The sequence below is a fragment of the Xenopus laevis genome, chromosome 5S (genome assembly GCF_017654675.1).
Source record: "Xenopus laevis strain J_2021 chromosome 5S, Xenopus_laevis_v10.1, whole genome shotgun sequence".
NCBI lineage: Eukaryota > Metazoa > Chordata > Amphibia > Anura > Pipidae > Xenopus > Xenopus laevis.
In genome coordinates, this window is record NC_054380.1 from 142,697,540 (window position 1) to 142,710,838 (window position 13,299).

The following is a 13,299-nucleotide window of genomic DNA, read 5'->3' on the forward strand; positions in this document are numbered from 1 at the left end:
GTTCATATCTTTATTCATAGCTAGATACTGACAGTAGTAAATTTGGTGATGCTAGGTTTATAGTTGTTTTTATTGGACAAGCCTAAGCGAAATACAAGCAAATACTACAACTAGGCTCCTCTGTAAGTGATTTTGTAAAAAGTGGTTTAGACCCAAGAACAAGGCCTTTATATCAGGCACTGGGGGTGTAAACGCTCAATGTAGCCACTTATTTACTTTATTCATAGATACATCTTCATACCACAGCAACAGGACCATGCACGAGATTTCCAACAGTGAACAAAAGGTGTTCATTGCAGTTTAATCTGAACCCTTCTCTGAGTAGGATCAAACTTTGCAATAACATGAAGTCATGCAGCAGCAGCGCTCAGTGCATGGCCAGTCACAGCCAATAAGAGAAAAGATTAAATGAGTTTAATTAGAAATCTTGTTCTCTCTCCCCTGCCTTAATTGGGGGGAAGTGTTGTCTCATGTCCATTACAGAAGAGCTGCCAATGATATATACTGGCTAATGCGTCTGCTGTGTGAGAAATACACACATCCCCAACAGCAAAGCAAATTTACATTCATTGATAGAACCAACACAGAGCGACTGGTTTGATATGTCATTTGGTACCAGTAACCTCACTTCAAAGATGTTGTTTTCTAGGGGACAAACTGGTTGTGCTGGAATTAAGAAGAGAACCAGACCAAGAAGCTTTCACACCCAATAACCCAATACAAGGGTGGCTATCTGCACCCCCTGTCGTCCCACCATTAGTCAAGAATTATTGGTGCGCACAGATCAGCTGACACCTGCTGCTTATATTATTCCCTATTTCTCATCTCTCTAAGGAACGTCTTGTATCACACCATTTTGGCAGTGAAAAAGATTCACTGGACACCAAAACATCAGTCATTAGCTCTGATGTCTCACCTATTTCTTCCCTTTTTCAGACAGTCCCTAAAAAGTCTGTAAATAAACACCGACCATTAGAGCTTGCAGAACTGATCTCAGAACTTATCTAAGCAGAGAAGGATGTTTGGTTGTGTGTAATGGTCCCATGGCCATGGTTGTGTCTTTCTGTTTTACTGTCAGTCTTGTCTTGATCTGTACAATAAATATGCCGATGCCAGCAAGCCCCTCTGCATTGCACTGCATGATACTGATATGGCTCCGCATGTACTGATACTGCTCCGCAATGCATCTGTGGCCAGACTGGTGGTCTGGGAGATCTGCCCAAAACATAAAGGAAATCTTTTTCCTTGAGAACCCTGGCCTTGTACATAGAGGAAGCATGTCTGTGCTTTGTCCTGTAAATAGTGTTTGCTTCTGTGAATAAGGACTTGTTCTTCTGTATAGATCTGTATAGTTGTGCATTATACTGTACATAGGGGCTGTGCATCTCAGCATATATTCTTCTACGGTAGCGCCATTAGAATCACAAGTCTTCCAGTGACTGAATGGAGAATTTCTACTCGTGGACTTTTCCAGGGCCTCATGTTGCTGGCACGGACATGATACCTTGGCCCTAGTGATGTGTCTCCAGGGTTGGATTGGGGAAAAGCCCTTGGCCCTCAGAATCAAGACCTCACTGGGGAGGGGGGTGGAGAATGATGTAGATAATAGTGCTAAGGAGTTGTATAATTGGGGGAATACTAAGAGTTGCAATTGAAGATTTAAAGGTTACACAACCCACATTTATGTTATTCTCCTCCGCCCCTGATTTGAACCCCAGATCCCTGCATTGCCAAGGGCCCACTCTTCCCTTACTCCAGCCCTGAGTGGCTTATTTGCTGTAAAAATTTAGGTTTTTATTATTCAGCCATAAGCTTTGGAAGAGTTCTCTGTGTATACTCTTGTACGACAATGTTGTGCTTGAACTCAACAGTTTGATTTAATGACAGTGGTAAATCTTCCCCAAGGAGATCCAAACTGATGAAATTCTTGTCTTCCACTTCTCCGTGCTCTTACAAGTTTGCCTTGATTTTATGTGTCCCTGCTCTCCATGGTTATGCGCATACCCTGAACCCTTCCCTGTCCTCCATCCCATAGAATGGGTTTGGGAAGCTTGCTCCATTTTGGTCCTTGTCAGGGATGGAGCATGTTAAGGTATCAACCCTTGCCTTCCTCATTTTCTTCTCCTCCTCTAACATCACCTGACCTTCTGCTTTTTCCTTCCTGTACAGAGATTCTTACCTAGTGGCTTCTTCTCATGTAATTCAGTAAGAGAATATACTTCAAAGACAAATGCCTCAAGGTTGAATGCAGCACCTGTAATATTTGCTTATAGACTCCTGAGACTTTCAGCAACTAGGTTGATACAAAAACAGGTCCACCTTGATATCAAAGCCCAAAACCTATAAACTACCTGCCTCTCCCAAAAATCAGAACGGCCCATATGTAGTCCCATAACCACTGGACTCATCACCCATATAAATTGTGACTCCAATCCCATGTCCACAATCTACATGTATCCTTACAGCTTACATTTATAGATATTTCCCTTAGCTCGTATTATTCCATGCTTACATAAATATATATTAGTGGTAGCTCACCCAAACACCATATGTCTCCCCACCCCAATGGAATGTCAGACTGACAGTCTGTCTTTCTGTAACTCTTCCTTCCTTTGTATTCATAGCCAAGCTCACCTGCTTATATTATTACATTATTAGTAAAAACATTTATGGTCCGATATTGCTTTTAACTCGCATGACTCATTATGTCTTTTCTTTGCCAGTGGTGTTAGCTCATGCAATTCCATGGCAACATCTTCTCCTCGCGTCCTCAGGTTTTGTATATCGAGGTTACATAAGTATTTTTAACCTTAAATCATGTTTCCATGGTTTCATGTTATATCTGTGTCCTTGTCTATGGAAAACATTACACTGAATACTTCTAGTTATCTTGGTCCTTAGTTATTTAATAATTAGGTTCTTGTTTCATGGACCCTCATCATTTTATTCCATGGCTGTCATGTTCTTATGGACCCTCATCATCTGATTGCATGGCCAAGTCATGTTCTCATGGCCCCTCATCGTTATTTCATAGCTAATTTATGTTTTTGTGACTTCTCATTGTGTTTATGGCTAGGTTATATTCTCATGGCCCCTACCATGTTATTTTATGTCTAAATCATGTTCTTATGGACTCTTATCATGTTATTTAATGACTAAGTCATATTCTCATGGCCCATCATCATGTTATTCCATGGTTAAGTCATATTCTCATGGCCCATCATCAGGTTATTCCATGGTTAAGTGTTGTTTTCATGGCCCGCCATCATTATATTTCATGGCCCACCATCATTATATTTCATGGCTAAATCTTGTTCTCATGGTTCAACGTCATGTTAATCCACATCTAAATAATGTTTGCATGGCTCCATATCATGTTATTCCATGGCTATGTCCTGTTGTCATAGCCCAACATCATGTTATTCCATGTTCTTGTAGATGCATATCATTGAATTTCAAGGCTTAGGGGCACATTTATCAAAAATAGTTCAGTTGTGTCTATTGATCTCAAATTTCCTCACATTTCCTTGAAAAATGGAAGTAATATCTCAAATGGCTTAATCTCAGAGAAATCATATTGAAATGCTGTGGTCATGTTCTTCAATCCAAGCATGCCATGCAATCTTCAGCAATCTAAAGAGTTTTGTGGCACAACAACAAAAAAATTTCAATTTTGACTGCAATTTCAAGAGTATCTTGGAAGATCTGAGATCAAGACATGACATTTCCAATCAATTTGGTTTTGTTATGTCATAAATCTCAAAACTGAAGATTTTTGGAAAATGAAAACTTGGCCAATCATTCAAAAATCCCATTAGCCTTATTAAAGTGAAATCTTAGACCTCTAACTATGATAAATGTGCCCCTAAGTTGTCACAACATGTAATAATGTCACAACATGTCCAATTCTTGTTTTCATAGTTCTACATCACATTATTTCATGGTTAAACCTGCCCATGGCAAGATCCACTCTCAAATATGGGTCTGATTGTGAATCCTTAGGGCTGACAAACAAGTACAAGTTCTTGGGCCCTGTATAGGAGGCCCCCTTGCAAAGCTGTTGGGAGAGAATTTTATCAGTCTTGATGGACTCATGAACCTCTGTATGGGCACTCTCCCTACTGATCTGCTCGTGTCCTTCATACTCATTTCCCAATCCTGTCTGTAGATATCAGTTCCCATTCACCATTTCTTCAAGGTTCTGTTCTTCAGTTAATAGAACTGCTCTAGCTGCCCTGACATGTGACAAACTGTTCCATTGCTGCATTCTGCTGGGATCCCATTGATTTTACTCTTGCCATATGATATACTGTGCTATGTTCCAATGTTCTACTGTTTAGCACCATACTGGTCTTTGGAATGTCTACTCATTTATGTCCACCACCATAATGTGAAACTATATAAATATAAACTGCTGCAATTTTACAATGTTACCATTTTGATTCTGTTTGACTATTCCACTCTTACAATCAACTCTTTTCTGATGTTACTCCCATAATGTTTCTACAGTTAATGTTGTTCATTAGTTGTGACATGACATCTTCACCTCTGTTCCCTCTCAATCTAAGTGCCATTCTCTCATGGTGGCACCCATAAACAATTATCCCCCCTCCCCCCAAGGGTGACCAGGTTCAAGGCCATTAAGAGTGAGATGTGATCATGGGTGCCTAGCTTGAAAGTTAATTAGGGTGGGATCTGGTTTTGAGCATGTATTTGCTGTCCTAGATGGATGTTCTTGGCACTGTGACTGCACAGGCAGGCCCGGACTGGCAATCTGTGGGTTCTGGCAAATGCCAGAGGGGCTGCTGTAAGGTGCCATAGACAGTCACTATTCAGTGGTTTGGTGGAGGACTATTTAGGCCTCTGTTTATTTGGAATGCCAGTCTGGACCTGTGCACAGCCAATGCAGGTCTATAACCTTGTTATAAGCAAAGTGGCCCTAACCATCTATTAGAGTTCTGGAACCAAAAACTCTTAAACCCTATCCCCTAAATTAATGCAAAACCATCACATTCAGTTTCCTCTCATGATGAAATTGTCCCATTTTTCATGTCCCGGCTGCAAAACTTTCCCTTCAAACTCTTTTCTCCCATAAAGTTCTTCTTTACATAAATAACCTAAATTATTTATTTCACAAATGGTTTTATGACCGTCTTTTGCACCCACTCTGTAACCACTGTACAACTGCTCTTCACTCAGCCCCGCAAATTTAGGCGAACTGGGTGCTCCACTCCTCACACTCGACTTAAGGTAGGCTGGGTTGGCAAACAGCCTGTGCCTGACCCTAAACCCAACATGGACCCAACTGGACCTGACACGCCATCAATACTTATTTAGAGTGGGTGTAGCAGGTGAAAATGTACATGAATAGTGGTATAGACGGCTGGATGATGAATGTCTGAGGGGTCATTGGTGCAGAGGGAAGTGGGTAAAGTCCAGCCTGCCGCCAACTAAACAATATGTTCATTGGCCCAAATGCACCTGGTCTGTAGATTAGACTGTGGCTCCTGAGGGTTACAAGCTGGCCCATGCAACAGGATCACACTAATACACACACACACACATAGGTCAACTGGGTGTTTGGGTCCACCCCCCCCTTGAATGCATTTATATGGGTGCACACAAACCTATGTTAGCTGTGTAACTGGGTGCTTGGATCTGCCCACACACTTATAGCTTATAGACAGGTGCACACATACACCTATGAGCCTTTAATTTGTAACTGGGTGATTGGGTCCTGCCCACATACATAAAGATGGGTGCACCAAAACCTACTTTAGTTGTGTAACTGGGTGCTGACAGAAAGAGGGTGGCACATGCAGAGAAAAGACACAGAGGAAATAAGTAGAGAACAAATAATTTATGGCAAAATTAGCAGCAACTGGTTACAATCAGTATAAAATAAGTCAGGTCTCCTACATAGAAACCATTAGCACCACTGCAGAAGAGGGGGGCCCTCAGATATGTCGGGGTACAGGGTGTTTATATCACAGTGCATTCAATGCTTTATACCCAGACCTACAGATATAATCTGCAAATACAGTAAACCATGTGGATGTGTCTAGGAACACAATGGGCCGACCTGCCCAAATACAAAGTCAATATGGGGGAACTGATACATCCTTTTCCCTATTCTATATCCACCATTAACACAATATACAGCTTTCTGTCTGAAAGGCACCCCTTGGGTTTACTGCATATGGGGCAGACTAATGTACAAAACACTCACTTTCAAGTGGAACACCTTCGGCCTTTAGCCAGTCTTGCCTGTATGATGGGCAGATTCTCCAAACCACACAAACAAGGGTTTAGGGGACATCAACTATTTCCATTTATATGAGAAGAGCTTGGAGACAGCAGGATAGAGCCTACATGGGTCCGAGGCAAAGTGAAAGCTCTGCTCTACATAAGAGGAGAATGGATATAGTATGTGGAATATCTAATCGAGCCCAGATGAAGTTGGCACTGATGTGAACATCACTTCCAAGAAGACTGAAGCAACCAGGTAAGCATTCTGCTCCACAAGGACCCTGCAGGCAGAAAGTGAAGCTCTACCAGAAAACACAGACAAGCCGGCAGTTAGTGATTAGAGTTCTTAGCAAGGTCAGTAGTAAGGTCTGTGTTTAGCTGGTGACAACAGTTAGTCCTATTCCAGTCCATGAGTGCAAAGTATCATCAAGTATGAGCTTTACTCTAACCCAGAAAAGCCTGAGATTAGATGCTCAGAAGATGAGGCGAGAGCTCTGTTGAAGTGCAGAGGAGCTCGGAGTAAACCAATAATCAGGGGTCTGAGATAGTTATGAATTGCTCCTCCTGCGTGTATAACATAATGCTCTCCTCCTCTATACCATAATGCTCTCCCTGTATAACATTACTCTCTCCCTGTATAACAGTACTCTCTCCCTGTATAACATTATACTGGGGTTACTTGGCACCATGACCCACAATACTGTTTCCCAAACAGAAAATGAATCTAATACCATCTATATTCCATGCAGCTGATCTCTTGCAGACTATCTGGCACTGGCTCTGAGAGAGACTTACTATACAACTGCAGCCTAAGTAACATAATATTCTCTTTCCAATTGGCTTTAGTGGGAATTTGCTCAAATATCAGACATGGTAATAACTTTTCAAAGTAGTAAAAGGCAGTGTCATCCAGGGTAACTTAAAACAGAAATCTGCCTGTTTTATTCACAATGGAGGTTTCAAGAGAGAAGTAAATGGTAATAGTGAGTAACAAAAGTAACAGCAAATCACAGTGTTTGTCCATTAAGCAGAACAGACTAGTTCCCTGGCACACGGGTCTCACACGTATCTGTTCTGCACCAGTCTTGGGTCTCTCACACATATCTGTTCTGCACCAGTCTTGGGTCTCTCACACACGTATCTGTTCTGCACCAGTCTTGGGTCTCTCACACATATCTGTTCTGCACCAGTCTTGGGTCTCTCACACACGTATCTGTTCTGCACCAGTCTTGGGTCTCTCACACACATATCTGTTCTGCACCAGTCTTGGGTCTCACACACATATCTGTTCTGCACCAGTCTTGGGTCTCTCACACATATCTGTTCTGCACCAGTCTTGGGTCTCTCACACACGTATCTGTTCTGCACCAGTCTTGGGTCTCTCACACACATATCTGTTCTGCACCAGTCTTGGGTCTCTCACACACATATCTGTTCTACACCAGTCTTGGGTCTCACACATATCTGTTCTGCACCAGTCTTGGGTCTCACACACACATATCTGTTCTGCACCAGTCTTGGGTCTCTCACACACGTATCTGTTCTGCACCAGTCTTGGGTCTCACACACATATCTGTTCTGCACCAGTCTTGGGTCTCACACATATCTGTTCTACACCAGTCTTGGGTCTCACACACGTATCTGTTCTGCACCAGTCTTGGGTCTCACACACACATATCTGTTCTGCACCAGTCTTGGGTCTCTCACACATATCTGTTCTGCACCAGTCTTGGGTCTCTCACACACATATCTGTTCTGCACCAGTCTTGGGTCTCTCACACATATCTGTTCTGCACCAGTCTTGGGTCTCACACACATATCTGTTCTGCACCAGTCTTGGGTCTCACACATATCTGTTCTGCACCAGTCTTGGGTCTCACACACATATCTGTTCTGCACCAGTCTTGGGTCTCTCACACATATCTGTTCTACACCAGTCTTGGGTCTCACACACGTATCTGTTCTGCACCAGTCTTGGGTCTCACACACGTATCTGTTCTGCACCAGTCTTGGGTCTCACACACGTATCTGTTCTGCACCAGTCTTGGGTCTCACACACGTATCTGTTCTGCACCAGTCTTGGGTCTCACACACGTATCTGTTCTGCACCAGTCTTGGGTCTCACACATATCTGTTCTGCACCAGTCTTGGGTCTCTCACACATATCTGTTCTACACCAGTCTTGGGTCTCACACACGTATCTGTTCTGCACCAGTCTTGGGTCTCACACACGTATCTGTTCTGCACCAGTCTTGGGTCTCTCACACACATATCTGTTCTGCACCAGTCTTGGGTCTCTCACACATCTGTTCTGCACTAGTCTTGGGTCTCTCACACATATCTGTTCTGCACCAGTCTTGGGTTTCTCACACATCTGTTCTGCACTAGTCTTGGGTCTCTCACACGTATCTGTTCTGCACCAGTCTTGGGTCTCTCACACATATCTGTTCTGCACCAGTCTTGGGTCTCTCACACATATCTGTTCTGCACCAGTCTTGGGTCTATCACACGTATCTGTTCTGCACCAGTCTTGGGTCTCTCACACGTATCTGTTCTGCACCAGTCTTGGGTCTCACACACATATCTTTTCTGCACCAGTCTTGGGTCTCTCACACATATCTGTTCTGCACCAGTCTTGGGTCTCACACACATATCTGTTCTGCACCAGTCTTGGGTCTCTCACACACATATCTGTTCTGCACCAGTCTTGGGTCTCTCACACATATCTGTTCTGCACCAGTCTTGGGTCTCACACATATCTGTTCTGCACCAGTCTTGGGTCTCTCACACATATCTGTTCTGCACCAGTCTTGGGTCTCACACATATCTGTTCTGCACCAGTCTTGGGTCTCACACACATATCTGTTCTGCACCAGTCTTGGGTCTCTCACACATATCTGTTCTGCACCACTCTTGGGTCTCTCACACATATCTGTTCTGCACCAGTCTTGGGTCTCACACACATATCTGTTCTGCACCAGTCTTGGGTCTCTCACACATATCTGTTCTGCACCAGTCTTGGGTCTCTCACACATATCTGTTCTGCACCACTCTTGGGTCTCTCACATGTATCTGTTCTGCACCAGTCTTGGTTCTCTCACACATATCTGTTCTGCACCAGTCTTGGGTCTCTCAGGGGTTTCTTCTCCACCTCATAACTCGCTTTTCTGCCAGAGACCTCTCCTCCCCAGGGTATGGCTCATCAGTAACAGCCTCACAACTCACAGCCTATTATATTATTCTTACATATTATTCTTCCCGTGTGTCATAGAGCATCCTGAGAGAACCTTCCCTCTAGTCTTTTCCCAGACACTGTGCCACACTTTCTATATATAACAACAGTGATGAACACCAGACCCTGTGTTTATTTGTTAAATATGGAAACATAAATGTGCCTATGGCAGGGGCCCAGATACAGAATATAAATCAACATTAATGACATTGAGAGACGGGGGGGGTAAATATGAAGCTTTTGGCCAGATAATTAGTGAAACCTCAAACTATAAGTATAACATCTGCCTGCCAGATACTCCCAGCAATGCTCCTTCCTGAATGGCAATTGGGAAGCCCCTGAAGCAAAGTTACCCCCCCACCATCCTGGTGGTCTATAGAGCGGCAATGAGTATGGACCCAAGGAACTGACCTGGAGAAGGTCTCATCCAAGGCAACAAGTTCATCCTCATCTTCTTCCTCCTGGAAGGAACAGAGTGATGTTACTAACAAGGTCCTCTCCCCAATCTATGACAGTGCTGTGACCCCCCTCCCCCCATTGTACTCAATGTCCCAAACGGCCTCATACACCTCTAGCCAATACCCCCTCTCTAAACACAGGGCTTCCTCCCCCATATATTACACTGACCCTATCTCCAATGGAAACTTCATCCCACCTTTTCCCATTGACACTGTACAACTGGCCCCTCCTCTAAAGTCTGCTCCGCCTCCTCTCTCACAGTGAACTCTGGCCCCACAGCCCTGCCCACTTAACCCTGTATATACTGAATCATATTATATTCCCCTTCAGCACTAGTCCAACTCTCACCCTTTCTGCCAGTCACATGACACATTCCCAAATATCCCATCATGCTCAGCTGTACCTTGGATTCCATCTGCAGGAGGCGCCCATCCCACATGTACGAGGAGACCGAGGAGCAAAAAATTTTCCCCACCTGCAATGTGACAGACACTGTAGGAAAGCCGGTTGCCATAGTACTGAGCAGGTATAGAGACATGGCCTATTCAGCTGTTTAACTACAAATCCCAGCATCCCCCACCAGCACAAGGGTAGCATTATACCTATATAGAACAGGCTCAATGTTATATACCTAGTGGAAAATATGGAGCCACGGATTCTGGCTAACCAGCAGGGGTAGTTGGTTTACACAACAGAATGGAGGTACAGAGGAGAAATATAAACTGCCCCCATAATATTGTGCCCAGAGTGTATATGTACCACCTACCTGCCTGTGCCCCGGGGGTGTCGGGTAGCGACATTGTCTCTGACATACGATACGGGGACGATTGCTCCTTCCCTGGGGGCAAATAACATCAGAAGGCTGAGTGCAAGGGGCAAATAGGTCAGATTCTCCCTACCCAACAAAGAAGCCATACAGCACCAGGAGAGCCAATCAGATTACAGGGAGAGGCTTTGCCATCCAATGACATAGCTGCGTGGGTTTCTGGGCTGTACTGATTGCAATTAGTGGCATTTACATTAAAGAAACAAAGAGGAGACTCCGCAACCCCCCCCCCCAATTGGGCTATGGACTTACCTTCCCGAGCAGAAGAACCCTTCCAATGTACTGGCTTTTCCAGGCTCTTCAGTCTTTCAAGAAAGTACTCCTAGGAGCTGCGGTGAAAGTCAGAACGGACAATGCAGCAGCTGCAGCATACATAAGGGAACAAGGAGCAACGTAAATCAAGACTTTATTCATGGAAACAATCCCAATTTTGGATTTGGCTCAAGGTCATCTTCAAGATTTGACGGCTCAGTATGTTCCGGGAGTCCAGAACAAGCATGCGGATTTCCTCAGTCGACATCTCCTATCCTTAGGAGAATGGGAGTTGAATCAGAAGATTTTTGCGTGGATAACTTCCAATTGGGGTCGTCCACAAGTGGATTTGATGGCAACAGATGTGAACACCAAACTACCAGTGTTCTTCTCCAGAGCTCCTTGTCTGGGCACGGAAGCTGTGGATGCCTTCTCTCAGAGTTGGGAGGGCCTATTTGCTTATGTTTTCCCTCCTGTCCCAGTAATCCTGAGAGTCTTGAGGAAAATCTGAGTAACAAGGATGGAGGTCATTGCTATTTCTGCAGATTGGCCAAGGAGACCCTGGCATCCACTTTGGAAGAGCCTTCTGATAGTGGACCGATTGCCACTTCCGCTATCCAGGAATCTTCTTTTTCAGGGCAGACGGAATCATCTGAAGCCGAGGAGAACCTCAGATTAATGGCTTGGAGGTTGAGAGGAGGATCCTGAAAGGATACGGATGTTCGGATTCAGTTATCGATACACTCATCAAGGCCAGAAAAATCAATACAGTGGCTAAATACCATAAAGTTTGGGAGATTTTTTCTTCGTGGTACTCTGAGAAGCATATTAATCCATTAACACATTCGGTTGTTGATATTTTAGAATTCCTCTAAGTAGGCCTCCAAAAAGTTTGAGCTTAAGTATGCTAAAGGGGCAAGTTTCTGCTTTATCGGCCATATTGGAGAGTAGATGGTCTAATGATCCTCTAATTGCGAGATTCTTCAAAGCAGTTGTAAGAATTCGACCTCCTGTCAAAGCTGTTCACCCAACCTGGGATCTCCCATTAGTTGTGAAGTCTCTTGTGTCTCCGCCTTTTGAACCATTGGAAAAGGTATCTCTGTGGCTATTAACCTTAAAAACCTTCTTTCTGATAGCTATCAAATCAGCTAGATGGATTTGTGAACTCCAAGCTCTCTCTGTGGATCCTTCTTATACTGTCTTTCATGATAAAAAGGGAACTCATAGACCAATTCTCAGTTTCCTTCCTAAGGTTGTCTCAAAATTCCATATAAATGAGCCCATTGCTTTGCCGGTGTTTGAGACACCTTCATCTTCTCAAGAAGATTTAGCTACGCTAGATGTTAAAAGATGTCTAGAAATTTACATTAAAAGAACAAAGGATATCAGAAAATCCAGAATGTTATTCGTTATTCCAGCAGGAAAAAGAAAAGGAGAACCAGCTTCTAGGTCCACTTTAAGTTCCTGGGTAACTAAAACCATATCCAAGGCCTATCAACAACAGGGCAGAGCATTACCTGAGGGAGTTAAGGCACATTCCACACGAGGTATGGCAGCCTCTTGGGCAGCAGAAGCAGGAACCTCCTCCGAGGCGATATGTAAAGCAGCAACCAGGGTCACTCCTAACACTTTCATTAGGTATTACAGATTAGATGTTTTGTCTTCCTCACAAGCCCAGTTTGGTCAATCCATTCTTTTGTCTACATGTTCTGCAAAATAAATAATTTAGCATAGTGTTCCCTCCCTTGTGTTTTCTTGATTGCTTGGGTATAACCCATCATTTTTTTCTATGTTGAAGGGAGGATGGCCAGGAAAAAAGAAAATTATTTCATACTTATTGAAATTTTATTTTCCTGGTCATCCTTGTCAACATACCCACCCTATATATTGCTTTATAATTGGCTGTTGTGAGCCAGGAAGAGGAGGGCTTTATAGGTTTAAAAATTAACTGTTTCTGTCCAGGCTGGGAGTAGCAAGAGTTAACCCATCAGTTTTTTCTCTGTTGATGGGGAGGATGGCTAGGAAAAGAAAATTTCGGTAAGTGTGAAATCATTTTCTTTTTTCTATTTATTTATTTATATTGCACATTGGCCCCTCTGTAACTGCAGCATCAGTAACTCATGTCTTATTGTGTTTCTACTGACACTAACAACTCCTCATAACTAGGGAAATACCCCGGCCTTCCTATATATTTATCTTTATTCCCTATTAATAACATTGGGATCACTGACCTTCCTATATATTTATCTTTATTCCCTATTAATAACATTGGGATCACTGA

General features: G+C 43.5%; 1 long non-coding RNA gene across 2 annotated transcripts; it reads right to left on the reverse strand.

The window, feature by feature from the left end:
• Positions 1–3,770: 3,770 nt before the first annotated feature.
• Positions 3,771–13,299, reverse strand: LOC108718331. Of its 2 annotated transcripts, XR_001936010.2 has the most exons (3): positions 11,019–13,299; positions 10,707–10,778; positions 3,771–10,415 (listed from the first exon to the last, which is right to left on the reverse strand). It is a non-coding gene; the product is annotated as an uncharacterized LOC108718331 (long non-coding RNA). The 2 variants fall into 2 exon arrangements; XR_001936009.2 differs by having other exon boundaries at positions 3,771–10,778.